Source organism: Leptodactylus fuscus, chromosome 3 (genome assembly GCF_031893055.1).
Source record: "Leptodactylus fuscus isolate aLepFus1 chromosome 3, aLepFus1.hap2, whole genome shotgun sequence".
In the NCBI taxonomy this organism is placed as follows: domain Eukaryota; kingdom Metazoa; phylum Chordata; class Amphibia; order Anura; family Leptodactylidae; genus Leptodactylus; species Leptodactylus fuscus.
Window position 1 is genome coordinate 54,616,327 of NC_134267.1, and position 11,479 is coordinate 54,627,805.

Here is an 11,479-nt window from a genome sequence, read left to right on the forward strand (position 1 = left end):
CATGAATTTGCCCAAACTGGGCTGGTTAGAGGCTCCCTCCACCATGAATTGGTCCAAACTGGGCTGGTTAGAGGCTCCCTCCACCATGAATTGGTCCAAATTGGGGTTTTTAGAGGCTCCCTCCACCATGAATTGGTCCAAACTGGGCTGTTTAGAGGCTCCCTCCACCATGAATTGGTCCAAACTGGGGTTTTTAGAGGCTCCCTCCACCATGAATTGGTCCAAACTGGGCTGGTTAGAGGCTCCCTCCACCATGAATTGGTCCAAACTGGGTTTTTTAGAGGCTCCCTCCACCATGAATTGGTCCAAACTGGGGTTTTTAGAGGCTCCCTCCACCATGAATTGGTCCAAACTGGGGTTTTTAGAGGCTCCCTCCACCATGAATTGGTCCAAACTGGGGTTTTTAGAGGCTCCCTCCACCATGAATTTGCCCAAACTGGGCTGTTTAGAGGCTCCCTCCACCATGAATTGGTCCAAACTGGGTTTTTTAGAGGCTCCCTCCACCATGAATTGGTCCAAACTGGGGTTTTTAGAGGCTCCCTCCACCATGAATTGGTCCAAACTGGGGTTTTTAGAGGCTCCCTCCACCATGAATTTGCCCAAACTGGGCTGTTTAGAGGCTCCCTCCACCATGAATTTGCCCAAACTGGGCTGTTTAGAGGCTCCCTCCACCATGAATTTGCCCAAACTGGGCTGGTTAGAGGCTCCCTCCACCATGAATTGGTCCAAACTGGGGTTTTTAGAGGCTCCCTCCACCATGAATTGGTCCAAACTTAGCTGTTTAGAGGCTCCCTCCACCATTAATTGGTCCAAACTGGGCTGGTTAGAGGCTCCCTCCACCATGAATTGGTCCAAACTGGGTTTTTTAGAGGCTCCCTCCACCATGAATTGGTCCAAACTGGGGTTTTTAGAGGCTCCCTCCACCATGAATTGGTCCAAACTGGGCTGTTTAGCGGCTCCCTCCACCATTAATTGGTCCAAACTGGGCTGGTTAGAGGCTCCCTCCACCATGAATTTGCCCAAACTGGGCTGTTTAGAGGCTCCCTCCACCATGAATTTGCCCAAACTGGGCTGGTTAGAGGCTCCCTCCACCATGTATTGGTCCAAACTGGGGTTTTTAGAGGCTCCCTCCACCATGAATTGGTCCAAACTGGGGTGGTTAGAGGCTCCCTCCACCATTAATTGGTCCAAACTGGGCTGGTTAGAGGCTCCCTCCACCATTTATTGGTCCAAACTGGGCTGGTTAGAGGCTCCCTCCACCATTAATTGGTCCAAACTGGGCTGGTTAGAGGCTCCCTCCACCATTAATTGGTCCAAACTGGGCTGGTTAGAGGCTCCCTCCACCATGAATTTGCCCAAACTGGGCTGTTTAGAGGCTCCCTCCACCATGAATTTGCCCAAACTGGGCTGGTTAGAGGCTCCCTCCACCATGAATTGGTCCAAACTGGGTTTTTTAGAGGCTCCCTCCACCATGAATTTGCCCAAACTGGGCTGGTTAGAGGCTCCCTCCACCATGAATTGGTCCAAACTGGGTTTTTTAGAGGCTCCCTCCACCATGAATTTGCCCAAACTGGGCTGGTTAGAGGCTCCCTCCACCATGAATTGGTCCAAACTGGGTTTTTTAGAGGCTCCCTCCACCATGAATTTGCCCAAACTGGGCTGGTTAGAGGCTCCCTCCACCATGAATTGGTCCAAACTGGGTTTTTTAGAGGCTCCCTCCACCATGAATTTGCCCACACTGGGCTGGTTAGAGGCTCCCTCCACCATGAATTGGTCCAAACTGGGGTTTTTAGAGGCTCCCTCCACCATGAATTTGCCCAAACTGGGGTGTTTAGAGGCTCCCTCCACCATGAATTTGCCCAAACTCTGCTGGTTAGAGGCTCAATCCACCCTGATTTTCAAAACAAATGTTGGTGCCAACCTCAACTTACTACAAGGGCCAAATTCACTGCTGGTGACAAGCTCTCCTCACTGCAAGTGCCAAATACACATGTTTCAAGGTGTTTTCCTACTGTCAGAGTTGTGGTATTGAGTGTGTAAAGTGTGTAGTTGTTAGGCTGTGATGTTGGGGTAATAGAGGGTCTTTGGTGTGTTAGATGCCCCCAGACATGCTTCCCCTGCTGTCCCAGTGTCATTCCAGAGGTGTTGGCATCATTTCCTGGGGTGTCATAGTGGACTTGGTGACCCTCCAGACACGGATTTGGGTTTCCCCCTTAACGAGTATCTGTTCCCCATAGACTATAATGGGGTTCGAAACCCATTCGAACACACGAACATTGAGCGGCTGTTCGAATCGAATTTCGAACCTCGAACATTTTAGTGTTCGCTCATCTCTAGTCACTACTGCAGGTTGTAGGGCGAGATGAAGAAAGTAGCTGGGAGACTTCCTCTTCTGTAACAGGTTCAAAAGATGAGAATGGACAGTCTGAGGTGCGGTTGTTGAGGGGATCAGTATTATGGTATGTCAGAGGATCGGTACTATGGTAGGTGTAGGAATCAATGTCACCTGGGGATTGGGCAGTTATTACCTGACGGATCTTATCAATTTTATCATGGAAATAAGTGGCCAGGTCATCAGCACTAATGTCTGTGAATGGCGTCTGCACTTTGGGAATAAGGAGTGAAAAGTTTCAAAAAGCCTTTTAGGGTTGTTGGAGAGAGAAGAGATGAGGGCGGTGAAATAGGCTTTTTTGGCGAGGTAAAGGGTAGAACTATATGTTTTAAGCATAAATTTGAAGTGGAGGACATCTGCAGGTGAACGTGATTTTCTCCAGAGACGTTCGGCACACCTAGAGCACTGCTGAAGAAAACGTGTCTGTGGCGTGTGCCAGGGTTGCTGCCTCCTATGTGGGACTTTACGAGTGGAGGGGGGAGCCACCTCATCCAGTGCATTTTTAGGGGTTTCATTATAGTGACTGGTGACCAGATTGGGACAGGAGATTGAGGAGATGGGGGACAGAGAGGATTGTAGAGTATCTGAGTGGTACTGGGTGTCGATAGCAAATTCCTATATGTATGATGGGTAGGTGTATCCTGTGAAGGGTAGAGAGCACTGATGGTGAGAGATAGAAGGTTATGACCAGAGAGCGGCAGAGAAGAGTTAGTAAATTTAGAAACTGTGAGGAGTCGATGGAAGACGAGATCAATCATGTTGTCATCTACATGTGTGGCGGAAGAAGAACATTGTGAAAGACCAAAAGAAGTGATTATTGAGAGAAACTGTGAGACAGCTGGGGAGACAGGGGTGTCAATAGGGATGTTAAAGTCTCCCATGATGAGGGCAGGAATTTCGCTGGGTAAAAAGTGGGGAAGCCAAGAAGCGAAGTGGTTCAAAAATTGGTAGGGTGAGCCAAGTGGACGGTAGATCACGGCTACACGTAAGGAGAGTGGGCAGAAAAGTCTGATAGCATGGACTCCAAATGAGGGGAATGTGAGTGAGGGTACCGGTGGAATGGACTGAAAAATGCACTGTGGTGACAGAAGTAAGCCTACCCACCACTCTGCCTGTTGTCAGGCCTAGAGGTATGTGTGAATAAAGAGTGAATCCATGTTTGACTACATGCGGTTGTGAATCTTGCCTTTCTAAGAGCGCGTCCTGTCCTGCCTTTTCATGAGTTCCCCACCCAGGTGTTCCTATATCATTTGACACCCATTCCCCCAACCCCCACTGACGTAGGACAAGCTCACTGACGCCCAAATTGGATTCTGCAATCTAAAATCTGTTGATTGTTATGATTTTTCACAACCTCATATGGTGAGGGGCCTATCTGGCCCTTCTACAATAATTTCCCATTACTGAGGTTGTATTTCACAATGTGCCACTTGGCGATTCCTCTTTCTTTGTGAGCATCCAAGATAATACACAGTCATGTCCATAAAAAAGAGTGTGTTAGGCTGAGGCCCCATGTATAAATGCAGCTTTTTTCTTTCAGATTTTGCTGCGGTTTTTTGAGCCAAGGCCAACAGTGGATTGAGCAGAAGGTAGAAGTATAACAACTTCCTATATATTTCCCATTATTTTTGCAGCAATTTTTGGCTTTGGGTCAAAAAAAAGTTGCATTTTTAACGTGGGTCCTCAACCTTAAAAACATGAATGGACTTAGGAACATTACAGGGGTTGTCCAGGATAACCACTTTTTTTTATATATATGAGGCAACGGAAGGTGAAAAAAAAAAAAAACCTGTCCCAGGTGCTCCGGGAACTTCAAGTGTGGGGTCCGATCCTGCTGCTCTGACATTTTCTTCCGGTGGAAGTCCCTGCTGCACTTGACTGCTGAGGCCAATCAGCAGCCTAAAGGAAAGGTACGGGTCATCACTACCTGTGACATCCCGTGTCCTTTTCTGAGGACAATGTACAGCATCTCAACCAGGCTATGTGTCAGTATAATATACTGGGTGGATTAAGAAACTGCCTAATTTATTTTCATATACTGTAGACACATTGGGCGGCTAAGATGACATCTAGGTGTAGAGTCAGGCCAACCAATATCCTTTGTCCCAGGGCACCAACTTCCAAATCACGCTACAGGGGTCCTAGCCACCAACCATCTTGTATTGTCTTGATGTTGCTTAAGGTCGGTTCTTTGAGAACAGATATCCCCAGGTCAAAGAGCTAAAAGGGCCCTTGTTCAAAGCAGACTTTTGACAGGACCCTAGGATAGAAACAATCTGGGGCAAGACAGCAGGTAAGAAAGTGTCAGATAATATTTGTATGTAGGTGCAAAGTGGGCCCTGTGAATGAATTTTACTGGTGGTCCGATCCTGTTGCTCTAGGCACCCCAATCCAACACTAACAAAATACATTTACAGCATAGCCACAGAATATTCTATAACTGTGAGTCCCACCTATAGAACCTCCCCTTATTTATTTTTTATTTTGTTTACGTATGTAACACCATCATATTCCACAGTGCTTTACAGATATTGTCAATCACTATCCCATATACCAGTGATGGTGAACCTTTTTGAGACCGAGTGCCCAAACTGCAACCCAAAACCCAATAAACTATCGCGGAGTACCAATATGGAAATTTAACCTTAAAACTCTGTGGATCCACAATTGCGGACCCTCAAATTACAGTCCTGTGAATGGGGCTTTACCGATTTGTACTGAAAGGTAAAGGTCTCTGCATTTGGTACTTTTGAACAATTAATGTTCACTACTTACATCGCACAGGATCCGTTTTATAGTGACCGTGCAATGTGATTACAGCCTGTACTAATATCATGTCTGCTATCAAACTGATACTGTGTTATATAAATAGTGAAGGAACTCCACACAGTACAATCTGCCCCACAGTGGCCCCCATACAGTGTAATCTGCCCCACAGTGGCCCCCATACACAGCACAATCTGCCCCATATTGGCCCCCACACAGTACAATCTGCTCCGTAGTGGCCTCCACACACAGTACAAGCAGCGCCGCACCTCCCATGAGGCGACCTGAAGCGACCACTTCAGACGGCACTATGCCAGGGCCCCGGGAAGGGCGGCATTTTGGCTTACCTAAGCCAGTCCAGGACAAGCTGTCCTGGACTGGCTTAGCGTCACCGTCACCGAGCGGTGGATTGGGGAGGCCCTGTGGACGCAGCTCTGCTCCAGCGGCCTCTCCTCACGCTCAGGCAGAGAGCAGGTCCTCTCCCTGCCTGCTAACGCCGCTCTGCCACGCCTCCTTCTCTCCGCCCCCATTCGCTCCGCCCCCTCCTCCGGGAGGGGGAGGGCGGCTTTCTGTCGTCCGCCTTGGGCGGCGAAAAAGGTAGCTTCACCCCTGAGTACAAGCTGCCCCGTAGTGGCCCCACACAGTATAACCTGCCCCACAGTGGCCCCCACAAAGGATTATACCTGTTTACTCCACAGTAGCCCCCCCACACACAGTATTAAATGCTCCACAGTAGCCTCCTTCCCCACATCGCACAGAATCTGTTTTATAGTTACCGTGCAATGTTATCACAGCGTGTACTAATATCATGTCTGCTATAAAACAGATACTGTGTGATATAAATAGTGAAGGGACCACAAACAGTACAATCTGCCCCACAGTGGCGCCACACAGTGTAATCTGCCCCGCAGTGGCCCCCACACACAGCACAATCTGCCCCGTAGTGGCCCCCACAAAGGATTATACCTGTATACTCCACAGTAGCACCCCCACACACACACAGTATTAAATGATCCACAGTAGCCCCCTTCCTACACAGCATGAAATGGTCCACAGTAGCCCCTTTACCCACACAGCATGAAATAGTCCACAGTAGCCCCCTCCCCCCACAGCATGAAATGATCCGCAGTAGCCCTCCTCCCCACACAGCATGAAATGGTCCACAGTAGCCCTCCTCCCCACACAGCATGAAATAGTCCACAGTAGCCCTCCTCCCCACACAGCATGAAATGGTCCACAGTAGTGCCTTTCCCCACACAGTACACACACAAATATACTTACCTGAAGAGTCGCCAGTATTTCTTTCTCCTTTTCACTGCGGGCACTGATGACTTATGTCATCACACCCGCGCCGGTGCAGAGGTCACACTCTGCAGTCAGTGTAGGCTGCGCGTAGTGCGTGGCCAGCTGAAAGCAGCAATCGTGCACTAACGGGTACTCCTGTACCTGATTCCTCATTAGTGAGTGATCCGGGTGACCGCACGCGTGCCTGCAGAGGTTTCTCTGCGTGCCCTCTCTGGCCCGCGTGTCATAGGTTTGCCATCACTGCCATATAGGGCTCACAATCTACATTGTCTATCAGAATGTCTTTACAGTGGGAGGAAATCAGAGTACCCAGAGTCATCCCACGCAAACACAGAGAATATATATACAAATTCCTTGCAGATGTTGTCTTTGGTTGCATTCGAACCCAGGACTCCAGTGCTGGAAGGCTGCTTAGCAACCGTGCTGCCCACATGTCTCTAAAATGTGCTCCCCTAGCCTCCATGCACTGCTAATTACCTGGTCACTCTGATACCCGGCACCTCCATGATCAGTAGTTGTTAGCAGCTCTGTGCCATGGCTGAACTAAATTACTGCCCTCACATTCAAGTGAATTAGAGCTAATCTGCAATATCTGCAATACCCTGGTCTGGGCAGTAGAAAGAATTGTATATTAGCTGCTGTGAACATCTAATTGGTAGGGGTGCTAGGTGCTAGACCTTCGCCAATCTGACATTGATGACCTATCCCTAGGCATAAGTTATCAATAATTTTAGCTTGGAAAATCCCTTTATCTCTTCTGTACGGAATGGAAAAAAAAATAGCAATTTAGCCATCACTCTTTTATGTTTTAAATTTAGCGCTCTTTTTGTTTGCATTTCTAATTTATCATATTATTTCTTTCTTTTTGACTATGTATAATTTTCATTATTGACTGCAACATCCAAGGGGTTAAACTGCTGCAATCAGCTGAAGCCCCACGTTGCAAAAATGCTGCGTTTTACAGTACCTGCAAAGTGAATGGGATTCTGGCTAATCCCATCCACACATTGCAGGAAAACACGCACAGCGGAGATGCTGCAATTTCTAAAACCGTTGTGGTTTTGGAAATCACAGCATATCATTTATACCTACGGAAATGCTGGCGGTTTCTCTATAGGTATAATGGAAACAGAAAGTCCGCAGAGGTTTCTGTGAAAAGTGCTGTGGGAAAAAACACAATGTGTTGCCGCTTTGACTTTTCCCGCAGCTCTTTTTTGTTGCGGCCTGCTATGTGGAGCCTTAGCGTAGGAGTACGAAAAAAGGCTCCCAGCCCCCACTACGTAATAGTTTATGAACAGAGGATGTTTCAGCCCAATTCTCAAGCCTTTCTCTACTGCATATAGCAGTGAACATTAGACAGAAATATCAACACTACAAGGTAACAACTCTTATTAGTGACATCAGACATCATTATCCTGGTAACTTCTATTAACAAAGCCCCATAAACTCTGACATTGGCGGTATTATACACTGCTTGAAAGCTGAATTCAGCCTCTGAGAAGGCCGGCATGATGTTAAAGGGAGCGCCCTCTATTGGTTTGCTTGACTGAGGCTCTGTCTTCCTAATTACATCATGGAAGTCAGATTTGCATATTCTTCCCATGTTCCTTTGCACAGTGGAGCGCTCATGGCTTAATAAGACTCCACACACCAAAATGGTGGTCTCTCCCTATGGAGTGACGATATCCCCTCAACCCTGTCTAAGCCTCTCACCTCTGCCAGGTCAGTCCTCTCTGCGCCAAGCTGATGAGATGCAATACATCGAAACAGCTGTCCTTGGCTGAGAGACTGTACCTGGTAAAATCCCAACATCATTGCAAACAAAAGCCTCTGAGAAGGTCGGCATGATGTTAAAGGGAGCGCCCTCTATTGGGCTGCATGACTGAGGCTCTGTCTTCCTAATTACATCATGGAAGATAGACTTGCACATTCTCAGTTAGCGCCCTCTATTGGTGTGCATTCTTGAGGCACTGACATCCTAATTACATCATGGAAGTCAGATTTGCATATTCTTCCCATGTTCCGTTACAATAAGTCCATTTAATATCATAAGTATGTGGATATCCAAATCTGTTATTATGGGAGCTGTAGGAGAAGGAAAGGTATAGTAAGAAGACCATAATGACTTTTAGGTGGCAAATAGGGATGTACGGTAAATATGAGACTTTCATAAAGTGTAACGTAAAGCTCACCATAAACTAGACCAAACTTACAGATTTCTTTCTTTCAAATTCTCATTTTATTGAAAACTTACAGATTTCTGATGGTATGTTGGTGCCTCAGTTCTTTCTGATATCAGAAGTCTGAGAATATAAAGACTGGGCAGATGTCAATATGCCTGTTCCTTTTGTTCTCGGGAATGATAAGCCACTACCAGACATAGAGGCTTACTCCACTCTCACTACTCAGGAGACCTGCATGTATATAGGGGGTGTCAAAGAATATCCATTGGCCAGAAGAGCATTAATGTATATGACCAGTCCACCGTCAAGACTAAGTCCAATAAAATTTAGCTTTTAATCCATATAATTAAAATACAAGGATGATACAGGTAAGTGAAGAAACAAAGATAAGAAATTGTATCTTTGTTTCTTCACTTACCTGTATCATCCTTGTATTTTAATTATATGGATTAAAAGCTAAATTTTATTGGACTTAGTCTTGACGGTGGAGCAGTCTTCTATTTTCCTTTTGATTTACTATTTGGCTGTTGCCTTATTACAAGTCCTAAGGCGTAGGACGATGCACCCCGAAGACGTCCAGGAACAGGTGAGAAACTTATAAGATATACCAGAAAGTTGTTGCGGTATATGACCAGTGCGTAGTGCTACAAATCTATCATCTGATGAAGACAAGAGATATCAAGATTAGTGTTCCAGGGCTGCCATGTGGATAGAAAAGAATCTATCGTGTCTGTTCTAGTGCCATGAAAAATTACTGGCTCAAGCACTGCCAATAGTAAAAAATAATAGCCTTTTCTGGAAGACTGATAATACGTATAGTGGTCAACCTCCTTCTTTAGATCAAAAATAGGACTTGAAATGTTGTTAACATTTTCGGTGGACAAAGGACCTTCATCAGACCGGCTTGCCATTGAATTTAGGAGAAGCTGGAGCTAGACAAAGAAAATATGCAGGTATACCGCTATAGGAACAGACACTTCCCATACCGGTATACCCGAACATTTTCTAAATCTAGCTCCAGCTTCTTCTCCTAAATTCATTGGGAATCCGGTCTGATGAAGGTCTTTTGTCCACTGAAAACGCTAACATTTCATTCACGAATTTGCGTGTTATCCTTTCCCAGGGGCCATGCTAATCTTTTCTGTATCGTTCCAATTTTAGTATATGTGCTGCTGAAGCAAGCACAAACTGGTTTGTTATTGGTCAACCTTCTTAAAAAATTGAAAACTTGTTAGCAACGGGCTTCTTATCTTGGGGATTAAATTTATGTAAGATTGTTTCCAGGGTCAAGTATTGTCCAAACCTGGAAAATGTAGGTGGAGTGAAAAGTTTCTGTTGTTACTATCAAGCAAGTGTTTTACAGCTTTGTCCTAATGGGAATTCAAGATGGGATGGTACAGCCGAGAGGAGATGGATTGGATGCCAGCTTATAAACACTTTGGCACAAGATGGAGGAGTGCTAAGGAATTGCTTCTGCTTTGTCTTGGTTTAGGATTTAGTCAAAAGAAATAAGTTTGTTTTATGGGGTGAGTTCAGTTGGGAGAATAAGTGAACCCAAAGAGTAGAAATGTCGTCTGTGAGATAGTTGGGCTGTCTTTCAGAAGATCGTAAGTCTTGCCTGAATTTATGGTTTGTGAAGAAATAATATTTCCACTTATATACTGAGTTAAGGGAGGGTATATATGGCTGATACCTACATAAGTAAGGTATTCGTTGCAGGCTTGAAACTATATGTTTAGGTCTGCTTATGTTTGGGTTTTGGACATATCGTTAAAACGTCATCGTAATCTATTATGAGTCATTGTTAGGATTGTGCAGCAGGTGTGGCCATGATATCAGTGTCGCAGCCTGTTCCACTAGTTTGGTCCAGTCCAGCATTAGGGTTAATTCCCTTTGCAGCCGATAGGCGTGGTTGCTGGCATGCTGATTGACAATGGTGTCAGCCTATCGGCATCTGGCTTGTAGCACCTAGGCTTCTAATCGGTCCCGCCTTCTTCCTAGGATGGTTTGGATGCCCGGCGCTCTAATATCAACCCTCATTTGTAAAAAATATGTGTGCGTGCACGCATGGGTTCCTGTGAATGTTCCTCAGTTGGCCTTAGTTAGTAATTACCCTGAGACAGAATCACACTGATAGTTGGCGGGGCAGTAAGCTGCCTTGTCTGTTGTTTGGAACTGGTAGCACACACTGTTTAGTTGGTCTCTGTCTAGTCCAGGAGTTCTGGCTAGACAGTTTTGTTGTAGCGGCTGCTCTGAGCTGCACAGGTCTCTGTGATTTAACAGAGCACACCCGGTTGAGTGACACTGCCAGACCGTGTTCACACCAGGGTGTTTCTGCGGTTCAGAGTCCAGTAGGGCTCCGCAGGGTTTTTGTTTATTTAGTTTTTTTTTTTTTTTTTTAAATAAGCACTGCTGACCCTAACAGCCATCCAGGAACTATTGCAAATTGATCTAAAGCATATATAAAGTGAAGTATAGAGTTAAGAGCTTTCTTAAGGGTAAGCAGGTGGACATCCTTATTGAGTGTCTCTGGTTATAGATATAAAGTTCTGAGCACAAGTAGAAAATCCCAATGACTTACCTCCTGATAGGTGCTGTCACCCTGAGTATTTTGGTGCTCTGTTTATCCAAATCCATTGAGTAGTTCCAAAGATATAAGTCTTGTTAGTGTTAGCAAAGTGAGCGGTAGCACTGAATCGCAACAGTGAATCGGTTTCAATCAAACCAGATTTGACCTGAATTATCCCTAAATTTCAGGCTTGACTTGAACTCAAAGCTTTGGAGTGATTTATCACCTACAAGCCACTATTATACTCTGCGGTCTCAGAACTTA

General features: G+C 45.8%; 1 non-coding gene across 1 annotated transcript; it reads right to left on the reverse strand.

Moving 5' to 3' along the window:
- Positions 1–9,722: 9,722 nt before the first annotated feature.
- Positions 9,723–9,831, reverse strand: LOC142198761 (U6 spliceosomal RNA). The gene has a single exon (XR_012715403.1). It is a non-coding gene; the product is annotated as a U6 spliceosomal RNA (small nuclear RNA).
- Between the last annotated feature and the right edge of the window lie 1,648 nt (positions 9,832–11,479).